Source organism: Temnothorax curvispinosus, unplaced genomic scaffold (genome assembly GCF_003070985.1).
Source record: "Temnothorax curvispinosus isolate PA1 unplaced genomic scaffold, ASM307098v1 QBEX01008805.1, whole genome shotgun sequence".
Taxonomy (NCBI): Eukaryota; Metazoa; Arthropoda; class Insecta; order Hymenoptera; family Formicidae; genus Temnothorax; species Temnothorax curvispinosus.
Genome location: NW_020218585.1, coordinates 100271 through 112460, shown reverse-complemented (window position 1 = coordinate 112460; position 12190 = coordinate 100271).

The following is a 12190-nucleotide window of genomic DNA, read 5'->3' as shown; positions in this document are numbered from 1 at the left end:
GCGATTTTACGTTTCAGGCAAGTTGACGGTGGTAGTCGTTAAATAAACTGTTAGTGCAGTCTAGCGAGCGCCACGGTTAAACTTTCCTACCGCAAACACCTCCGTCGTTCTCTCGTTCGGGGATTTAATGGGAGAACGAAGGTGATGGACTTTGAAGGGCGGGCCGTCAGAGCCGAGCGCGGGCACGGATTTTCAGTTATTTCATACGGTACAAAAGCGAGACTCCGGCGCGCTTTAACCGTGGAATGTAAAACAGCGCCGGAGACCTCTCGGCACCCGCGAGTACGACAAATCCGTGAATGTAAAGCAGCGGCGGATCTTGTCTCCGCCTTGGGCGGTAAAGCACCTCGTCGTCGTAGCGAGGACAAGAAAACGTCCGCCTCGTTTATTTGACGCGCGCGCGCGACCCCGCCGCGCCCGCCGAGTAATTCGATTCACTCCGGTAATAGGACCGGTATTTGCACTGGCAAAAGTCGGAAATGTACACGCGCGCGGTAGTTTTTATTAAACGCGCCATCAAATTCTGTTGCGGCTGAAAAAAATTTATTTCCCTCCTCTTCTAGTATACGTTATGTACAGGATACGGTTTCATAATTTTAATCAACTTTGTATTAAGGTGGACCTACGCTATTTCCCGCGCTTCAACGGTAATTCAATTTCATGCCTAATTTCCGCGATATTTAGCGGCAAATTTTCCAGCGTTCCGGGGCAACATCGTATTATTTCCGAAGTAATTGCGACGAGGCCGGCGCTCTCGCAGCTCCCGAACAACGGCGGCGATTTTCCACGAGTATGCGCTTTTGACTTGCCGCCAATTAAAATAGACCTTCGGAAAACGGCTTATTTCCAGGCTGAAACTCACCGCGCGTTACGGTCGTTTACGGCGCGCCGCTGCGCGCTGAAAGAAAGCTCTGTCTAAAGTAGCGCGCGATTAGGGCGAAGGAGGAAAGCGGGAAGCGAGCGAGGAGGGAAAGGGAGAGAGAGAGAGAGCGCGCGCGCTCGTGACACGTATGACACATCAAAGAGACTAATTTAACGAAACGGGGCTACGGGACCGCGATACCGCGACGCGACGCGACAGGAATCGGCTGTTCGCGGAGCAACAGCTTACATTTTGTTGCCGGCCACGCGTAACGACGACGACGATGACGACGACGATGATGAGCGACCGAGAGATCGCAGAAGATCGCGCGCGATATATCGGACAAAGGAGCGCGTTGTTCGCGCGCGCGTTGCAGGCCTTCCTCGCCGCGCCGGCCGGTCGAGCGCCGAGATCCACCGAGATGTTTTCTGAACTTCGCCCGGCGGAGCCAGAGAAATCCGACGTGAGAGCGCATTCTCTTTCTCTCTCCCTTCTTTCCCTTCTCGTTCTTTCTTTCTTCATTCTCTTTCTTCTTCCATCGTTGCGCGCTACTCTTCTGCGAGAGAGGTATTTCCGTCAGAGTAGTTCGCCGTCGCCTTCCGAAAGGGCGTATTAGGTCCTATTATTTCGCGCGAGTACCATTACGGATATATGCCGCGCGCCGGCCTGGGCCTCTCTATCAAGATCGAGCGCGTACACAGATGGCCCGTATGAATGCGCCAAGAGAGAGAGAGAGAGAGAGTGTGTGTATGTGTAGTAGTCGCGGAAGAGAGGCACAAAGGAAACTGGCGTGGCGGCTTGAAAATTTCACCGCGGTTAGATAGAGATCGCAGCAATATCATTAAGCGAAAAGCGAATGCGTAAGTGTACACCTTGGTTCTCCCGCGTCCTCTCCATCGATCTGTTATCAAGGGTTCTTTCAGCTAATCCATACAGCCGAATTTCCTCGGTAAAAACTCAAACGTTGTTTCTCTCACGCTTCGAGAACTCCAAGCCGAATCTCTCTATTCAAGTTAAATCATGTGAACTTGCGTCGTTACCCGCGCTATCTCTAATAATGATAATAATGATTATGCTAGCGCACTACAGCATGTACGGCATGTACGTTACTCGAAATTACGCGCAATAACCGAGCGACGATTTTGCACGTCAGGCAACTCCGTAATTAAGCGTTCCATTAACTTTCCGTATGGCATTGTGGCGGAAAGCGAAATAATCCCTTCACGTATCGCGACATTCTCTCGAAGGGTAGAGAGTCTCGATATTCCGAGATCATCTTATTATTGCGCTATTATACCCTGTCGCTCGCGATTAGGGCGCCTTTAATATTCGATGTTGCGCGCCGCTCTGTCGCGACAGACAATTTCGATGCTGGCACACGCGGCTGGCTTGCTAGATGGCTGGCTGCCTGGCTGGCTGGTTGGCAGGCAGGCTGACTGACTCTCTGTCTCTCGTCGAGAGAGAGAGAGAGAGAGGAGGACGTCTTTCCCGGCGCGGATACAGCGCGCGGCAGGACTCGTGAAAGATGTACGGCCCGAAGGTGTCTTCGACCCCGTTAAGTTCCCTTTCTCGACCGTAAAGGCCGAAGATGTGGGGTGCGAGAAGAGAATCGCAAGGGGGAAAACGCACGATCGATAAGAGCGCCTCGTAAGACAATTTCTTCTGGGGCGGCGAGATAGCGAGACAGAGATAGATAAAGAGAGAGAGAACGGGAGCGAGAGAAGCGGGCTTCTTTCTACCCATCGCCATTTTAGGTACAGGTGTATGCGTGCGCGCGCACGGGAAGAGAGGACGAGAGGGTGCGAGAGAGGAGCAGAGGCAGGGACGGTAGAGAGGTTCGGCGTGGGTGGAAGGGAAGAGATGAGCTCCCCTCCCGCGCGCGCGGCGCGGCGGGAAAGGAGCCCTTTTGCACGAGAGAAACGATCGTGCGTTAGAGTCTCCCTGAAACGGTCTTATTTTTTTATAAGTTTCGGCGACCCCGTCGAAGGAGTCCCGAAGGGTGCGCGCCGCGAGATTCCGTCCCTTCGTCAACGGACTAACGGCAACTGTGCGCACACACAAGGCACCCTTCCTTGGAACGTGACTGCTCCTTATACCGGGTGATTTTGCCACGTCGATCGTTAGCGTCCGTCGAGATGTAGGACGAGAAGAAAATACAAGAAGCAAGGAGAATAAATATATACGATACATTAATAAGATTACATTTAGAGAGAATAACAAAAATATTTTACAACTATTAGTATAAATTTAAAAATATTACATATATGAAAAAAACAGAGAAATTCACGTTAATCTTTTCATGTGTTACGACGAGCCATTTGTTTATGCCACGTATGTACATCGCAACTTCGATCATTTGTCAGGTTTGGAATGCACGTTCGCCTTCTAAAATTCCTCATTTTTTTTTACAGATTATTATTTCATCGCGCGTTAGTTGCGCACTTCGTTCTGTCTCGGCCGTTATTTAGGCTCGCGATCGATGAACTTGAGCACGGATTTAAAGCTCTCGAAGCGCGTACCGGGTATCGATAATACGCAATCGGAGGGTATTGGTATCCGTAATACGCAATTGAGTACGGGCATGAGTATTTCGAAGCCCATATAGTAGGCATCGATAATCGATATCGGGTAGATATCAACCGCCACTTTGAATTCTTTTGACTGGAGTTTCGCAGGTTTTTTTTATCCCGCCCGTCGTACGTAGCTCCGATTTGTGCGACGCGCGTATCCGACGATGTAAAACAATATTTCAATTAATCATCCTGCGTGATATCGTCAGTCAAAGTACAATGAATCGTTGCGCGATTGGCTCTCTCTTTCTCCCTCCCGCACTGTAAATAGCGATATCTCGAGTGAATAATTACGCAGCAGGAACAGATAGCAAAATCTCACTCTCTCTCGCATGTTTTTTTCCCTTTAATTTTAACAGAATTTTAACGAACGAGAAAGATTTGAGCACGCTCTTAATTGTCAAATTAATCAACGTTAAATATTCACGGTTATTCCCACTTTTCTTATCTAAAATTTAATTATGTGAAAACATATGACGTTTAATTAACTTTTCGAGTGCCAGTTTCATACTGTTTCATTTTTCGTGCAAAAAATACTAGGTTTTACCTGTGGTCAGTTTAAGTATAAATATTTCAACTTCTTTTCTCTCTCTCTCTCTCTCTCTCACTCACTCACTCACTCACTCACTCACTCACTCACTCACTCCCATTCAGTGCCTAAGGCTGTGAAATAACATCATTTTACCCGAAAGAACAACGTCAGCAGCTCTGGCATTTTCCGCAAAAATTCCGGTAGAGAATTCCGATATCTTTCACAAGGATTATTACCCTATGCAATGTCGATTATCGGACACCACTTTATAACCCCGCTATTATTATGATTGACGTAATGTTATTAACCAATGGAGAATCAATTAAAAACAGTGGATTAAATGCTGTTATAGATAAACGATTAATTGCGTTGCGAGGAATTAATCTCTAACGAGATAGATCCGCTGACAGGTCGATAAAGCGAAAGCAATTTTTCCAAAGCGGATCTCCCGTTTAAATCTAATTGCGCGCGACGCGCGGTGCATTCTGCCACCGTCGCGTCGCCCGCTGCCTTTTCTTCCACTTCTCGTTCTCTCGGAGAAATCAGCCCGTTCGTTAGCGGGACGACCGACGCTAGCCGCGCGACCGTAATAATTTCAGACGCACAAAAGAAGATAACGATCGAGAAGTGGAGAGCTAACCCGGAGGCCACCGAGAAAGAGAGAGAGCCGCCGCCACCAAATTAAAATCACACTAAACTACCGGCAGCATTGTAATTAAGTATTTCTGTGGTAAAAGATCCTTTGGAAGCCTGCCGAGAGAGAGAAATTCTCAGCTCCTTTCCCTCTATTTCTCTTTTTCTCTCCGTCTGTCCGTCTCTTTCATTCTGCGATCCCCCGAATGCACCCACGCGCACGCACACGTGCGTGCACTCGCACGCGCACGCATTTAGCTGCCGAGCCGGTCTTCGTGTGTCTCTCTTTCTTTCGGGTCGCGCGCGCGTGAAATGCGCGCGCCGAGTCATCGCGCAAATATTCCTCCGTTCATGGTAGCCGCACTATCGTCGTCATCGAGCTTAAAGGGAGGGGAACGGGAGAAACACAGGGAGAAACTACTATAACGTCAATCTGTGAGGGCACTCGGAGTGTCCTCCTTCCCTCCGTATAGATCGATCTAACGGCCGGCTCGCCCGGCTCTTTCTTTACGTCTCTTCCCACTTCGGGCTTTCCTGCCCGTAGCAGAACAAGGGAGGAAATGGCGAATTAGAGCGAATGGGAATGATAAGCGCCAGTGAGAGCATGGCAGAGGAGAGAGGTGGGACCGGAGAGAGATGGAGAGAGATAGTGGGCCGGAGCCCACACCAAACCGACACGGTAAATCAATACTGACATCGCGGTCGTGACGCCATACGCCAAGTCATCGGACGTACAACGAGTAGAATGGCTATTAAGACCGGCAACGCCGACAACTATTGGGAAAACACTCGCCAGTATCGCGGGTATCATTATTTGGAGATTATACTCCGGATCGATTACGTCGTAATATGTCTTCGACGCTGATGGTTTGGCCCCCGGGAGACCGTTATAGTTTTATCTTTTAATGTCGAATCCTTTAACGAATCTAAAGGGCGAATTTTTTACTGTCCTCTATTTATACCATTTAATCTGAATGGCGAAAATATATATTCGGATTTTCAATTAACAATAGAAATTTATAGATAAGCAAGGAATGCGCGGAATTTTACATGTTTGACATTACTATTCTGTCTATTCGCGATATAAAAATGACAAAATTTCATTCGCGCCCGATATTCAGAGAATTCAAGTCGCTTGAATCATCCGGATATTCCAATATCAGGCCCAGCGATATCCAAATATCGGAGTACGTCCGGAATTCGGAATTGCATTTGCGAAACCCGGTAGCGATACCGTTAGATACGCGAAGTGGTGTACTAGTATTGCGTTACGATTCCGTCGGAATCCGCGAGACGGAGAAAGACAGAGAGAGAGATGTCGACTTTATTTCTATTTTATGTGCCGCGCGAGTATTTCGGCTCCTCTCTTCGCTGAGCGCGCGCTCGCGCTCGCGCTCGCGCGCGCGGCCTATCCGCTTTAAAAAGTTATCGATTGCCGTCCCTCGCGGCGTAAAACGCGCGGAAGTGCCCGGCGCCTGTTATGTACCGACAATGAGAATATTACGTCTCCGGCTGTCGGGAGTCGCATACGCAATTTCTTCCTGTCGGACGGATATTCCCGGCTCCGCCGCCGCGGCCGTGGCGCCGTACGTACGTTTCGCCACGGGAGATGAGTTCGGTTTTTATCCCGACGGTAAACCTGAAGAGCTCTATTGTGCCGGACGAATCAACCCTCCATTGAATCGCGCTGCCTTCCGGCAACAAATCAACTAAATACAATAAATCGTGCTTTATTAACGAAATCCGACATTTCGGATGTCTTCCTTTCGCTAGGAAATAAGCGTAATATTGCTACGGGAAATTACATTGAAGATTGAGTTATAAATAATTCCCGATGCGCATAATAAACGTTTACTTTCTCTGAATATTCTAAATCGCTCGGTCTCGATAATTGAAAGTGTCCAGGAATGAATTTATTATCTGTGTCTGCGTGAAGTTATTTATGAATTAACGCAACATACGTTTATTCTTTTCTATTTTTGGGATGAGTCATGTATATTTAGATAAAAGAGATATTTTGCATATCGCAAATTTAAACTTTTGGAACAATTAATATTTTCGTTTCTTATCGATATAAACAAAATCTTGTTATAAGAATATGTCAGGTGCACATAAGGTCACTATTTCCAACGTCTGTTAACTTCTAACCGACCATTAACTTTCAAATAGCCAACTTCTATATTGGCTATTCTGAAAAGTTAACGGTCGGTTAGAAGTTAACAGACGTTGAAAATAGTGGCTCTTACATTAGTGCAACGAACGAGAGAACGCCGTTAGCTTTAAAATGAAATTTTCCAAAAATCTGCTCTGAGTCAACTAACGTAAAAGAAAGAATGACTGGCGAAGTAAATGTTACTTATTTGGTTTTAAAAGAACAAATATTTCAAGAGATATGAGCGTGTTTCTGTAATATAATATGCAAAAAGGATCTTCAGATCTTCGATAGAATATATTCGCAGAATTACTGAGGCAGAAATATTACATCGACGTTGTCGTCGACAAGAGAAATAGACTCGAAAATCTCGAAAGTATAAAAGAAAAAAGACCCTATATATCGCTCGTGTACAGCTCTCTCTCTCGGTTGATACACGCTAGAAGCTGAAATGAAACGAGAAACGCCTAGGGGCGATTTAGCGCGAGAGAGCCACGAGCGCGAAGACTCGGCTCGTCGGCGAAATATGAAAAGTCCGTAGGCGGTTTTAATTTCGCCGCGTGCACCGCGCCATTGTTTCCCGTCTCTCTGCACGACGGCGCGGGCGAACAAAAGAAAATCGCGCGCCGGAGCCCGTGGCGAGGAGCGGCGCGCGTGTGCGCGCAGGGCTCCGCTCTCGAGAACGGCGAGATAGAGCTTGTGAGATACGCGAGAAAAAGGGCCAGCGGAGAGTCTTGCGGAGTCGACTCTCCGCCTCGACTCGTCTCGACTCGAGTCGAGTCGAGCCCGGGGTTCCATGCCGGGCGAGAGAGCAACGAGAGCATCCGAGCGCGAGATACCGGGAGAACGCCGACCCATAAATCACGTTATTTAATAGATCAACGGCGATGACATCTGTTGCGACGTAGGTGTAATGTAATTACGCGCCGCGGGCGGAGAAGAGGAGAAAGAGAGAGAGAGCGAAGGGGTGGAAAACAAAGTTTTCAGCGGGAGGGCGAGCGTCGGAATTAAAATTCGCTATTGGCGCAAGAGTCGATTTTGTAATTTCGCGTCGCGGGACAAAGCGGCGCGGCGCGAAATTTGCGTATTCCGATGCGTAACGCAATCGTCAAGCGCTTTGCGGCAATCGGCGCAAAGAAAAAAGAGGCTAATAAATTACGTATCCCTGAACGTGATTTCCGCGGGATTATTATCCGAATCCGCGGGACCAATGTATATTTGCATTTGATATTTTACATTTTATCACGTGATAATTTTGGGCATTCCGGGGGGATAAAAAAATAAAAGCGATATTCTAGCAAAATACCGAAAAATTAATCAAAATCATCGAAGAGGCTTTGTTCGATCTCCTCCTCCCCTCTGTATGTTCGGCCTCCGGGCGGTACGTATTTTCGTTTTAACTCGGAATTGATGAGAATTGTTGGTTTTGCGAATTTGGAGCGTTTAATAAAATCAAAGCTAAATGTTTTTTTCCCTCCTTTTTTTTTCGGCGGCGCGAACGCGATACGAATTTCTACGTCTCTACGTATATCACAGTCGATGTCTCATGCGCGAATGTAAATGATGGATGGTACAATACCGCGACGCGAAATGAGGGTATAAACGATGGATCCGTTTATAATTGCAAATTTCATTTCATGTTTCCATTGTGTAAAACTGCATTATTCCGCGCTTATGCAATTGGGCGCGCGACGAACGCCAAGCAGTTCTTTGTTAGGTTTAATGGTGCCCATCGATTTTCGTTGGCTCTCTCGAGCAATTTCTCGTATATATTAATGCCAATAGATAGGACTCTTCCTCTTCGCGCGGGCTTGTTCGGGACAAATCAAACTCCGTGGCAAACGGGTCTCGACGCTGTCTCTCTCTCGCTCTCTCGCTCCCTGTTTCATAAACACGCGCGCGCACACACGGATACACATACGCACGCGCATTCTGTCGACATACCCTTGAGGACCGGAATGTGCGGCGCAGGACTTCGATTTCCAGTTAGTTAGGGCAGTTGCGATTTAAATGGCGCCATCGGAAATAGAGGAGGAAATGAACAACGCGCGTGTTACATCCACGTGCCGAGTTTTCCAAGTCGCCTACATTATTATTGTGCGTTGTACTAGAGACCTCCGGGTTGGAATTGCGCATTTAATTCTTCGTTTCGATCGCTTTAACTTTCACGGAGCTCCGTAATCGCATAAAATTCAATACCTGTTTCATTTAACACTGAATAACAAAACGGAATTTTATTTTGCACGTTTCAAAAAAATAGTGAGCGAGAGATCGTGATGTTTTTTTTCTCTTCAACTATCTAATGTGAACTTCAAAAAAACATGAAGAATAAGAAAGAAACATTTTTATTTAGTTTATTAAATTTTCGAATAAATATCTATATGAAAATTAAATCTATAATATATTCAGATTTCTTTTCTCGGGTCTTAAAACTGATTGTTTTTTTTCCTCGAACGTTTTCGAAGACCTTGGAGTGCTTACGGTGCATATGCATATCTATATCACAACAACGACCCTGTTCCGAACGAATAATCGGTTAACGCCGTCGAACTCGCAGTCATCGATGCATAAATTATTGGCGCAGTCACGCGGATCGAGACGAATTTAGTCGTTACGGCTTGCGATCTTAATCCGTCTAATATTTAAATATAGCTTTATAAATGAATAGCGATTCTAGTATTTTACCAGAGGTAATATCTCGCTAATATCAGGTTTGAAATTTTAACGAGGAGCTCTTTCGCAAATTGCAAGACGGTATATTTTCTCGAGGCAAATAAATTCTACTTATTTTAACGATTCGAGAAGTACCACACAGATGCAATTTATTGATAAACGCGCGGCGTGTATATATATACGCATACGTGACCAATATAAATCTTCGCCGTTGGCGTAACCTAGCGCTATGCTGATTTATAGATATCGAGCGATTCTGCACGAGCAGCGACAGAAATCCGATTATGGCGGAATCGGCGGTGTTACACGAGCGTGTTTCGGGGTGGTATCGCGCAATTTCGAGATCCGTAATCGAAGGAGACCCGGGAAAATTCGGAAAATTGATGTAACGTAAGTTATTCGTTAACTACAGGTTGTTCCTCGAGTAGTGTGGGGAACGTGTTACGGACACGCCGTTCTGTGTCCCGGGTTACTTTCCCGTGGACGTAGAGGAGGGGAAGGGGGATACGTGAACGTAGTTTGTTTCGTTTGCATATAAAGCGCGTATCCGTTTCTTTTCGGAAAATGCCCGGCGCATGTTACCACTATACCAACGCATGCACTTCTGAATAATTCAAACAAAGGATTAAGCGTCGCGCACCCAGCGTTGCTCCACCGGATGTCTAACCGATGTTAAGAACGGCATTCGACATCCCGGGCACATTCGGATCCTCGTTTAAATTTCACGGACTTGGGAAAGTTACGTTAAACTAGAGATCCGCGCCGAAATAATTTGGTATGCGCGAGACGTGACGTCTGTAAGTCTTCAAGCATGCCACATAAACGAAATTGTAATTACTTGAAACATATAGTGTGTAATTAGCCATGTATGTGAAGTACAATCGTAATCGACGAGGAATATATTCTTAGTTTTTTTCAGAATTTAGATATCTTAAATACGGCGAGAAATTATTGGATATTCAACATTGGACATTAATTTCCCTCGGTTTAGCTAACAGATGAGGGATTTTTGAAAAATCAAGATCGTTTACCGTTTCACATGAATAATTTATTCGCGTCTGTTTAAACAAAGTACTGGAAAGGTCGGAGCTCTGTTTGCGTTAACCTTGCGCGACGAACGCACGAGAAAGCTAAGTGAATACACAATGGCAACGAGGCGAATGACTAGTGAATATGACGCCTGGTTGGCCTTCCACGGCCAACTCCACACACGGTGTGCCCTAGTGATAGCAAAAGTGGAAACTGGTATGATAATGAGTTGCAAACAGTACGAACCTCCTCGTATATGTCGCTTAAGGGGCTCATATAGCAAAACGGAGATTGAGCAAATTGCCGAGACATAAAGGCCAATTTAACTCTCGGCGATTCAAATTTAAAGGTCAATCGCTATCTAATCATCGAAATTACACGCTTAAATTCGCTACCGGATCAAAGGTAGAGATTATACGGCATATACTCGCGTCGGATATTTGGTTTTTTAAATTAATAAAAGAATTTTATCGATGAAAAAATTTCGCGGTTTTATGAAAGATAGAAGTGGGAATTATACACAGCCGTGAAACTTCGATGTGAAGGTACAAAATAGTTTGGATATCGTGTAGCTCTTCTTGCTTCCGCCGAAGTTAAGCGAGCTCTTGTGCGCTCTTGTGTTATCGAGCTCTCTTTTTTTTATCATCATCCGTCGTACGCTTTCTGATTTCGACGGGGTCTCAATTTCTTACACGAGCGAGGTTATATTGCTGAAAAAAATAAAATAAAACATCCATGGCCTTTATAACCAGCTAATAATAGGTGCACCCGTGTAATTTGCTTCGTCACTTTTCTGCTTCTCTTGTGCCCTCCTCCTTACTCACATTAGCGAGACCGGGAGATTGCACCTGCGCTTTTTTGCGCTCGTGAAAATAATCGGATCTGCTAATAGTGCGGCATTTACGGGAAAAAAAAGACGAAGAGTCAATTTCAATTATTTTTTATCGGAGATTCTGTTTGGAATTCTCTCCCTCTATAAATATCTATACTCTATACTCTATATTAACAAGACTTAATGTGTGTTTTTCATCTCCATTCGTAATTTAGAGAATTAGATCAACATTACATTAAAATTTCAATAATTAAAAGGTAGACAATTAAAATCATTAATTTCATCGATGATTGGATTTTATATCCGTTTAATCTCTGTTTTAAATTACATTGTTATATCAAAAATTACTGCTCGGAGAGAAATTACATATTATGAATTTTAAAATATACAATTACATTATCTCTGTAACAAATCACCCTTGTTTATTCAATCGCACTGTTTTTCCGAAAAACAAAATTTTTTTGCGAAAAGTCCCTTTTTCTAAGCTCACACAAGTATCGATTCTCTCCGCGCAAAAGTCATCCGATTATCGGTCTCTCCTTTTAATACACGTGTACGCGAGCGGAGGCACTTCGCGGAGGAATGCCCCGACTAGGTAGCAGCACGGTGCGCCTATCTAATAATGCGTGTAACCACAGGTAATCCGAGCCACTATCGATGACTAATACCTGCTCGCTCGTTGCTCCGCTCACACCGACGCGATGCGACGCGACGCGACGCGACATGACAATGTAGCCGTCGCGTCGCGCCGCTCACGTACGTATGTGCACGTATGCGAGCGAGCGCGCACGCATAATGCATATGGACGTTCGGCGAGCGACATACACCACGGCGAGCCCGAAATCTCGTGGCACGGAGATAGGACGCCAGAGGCGGCGATATTATCAAATTATATACCTGCACTACG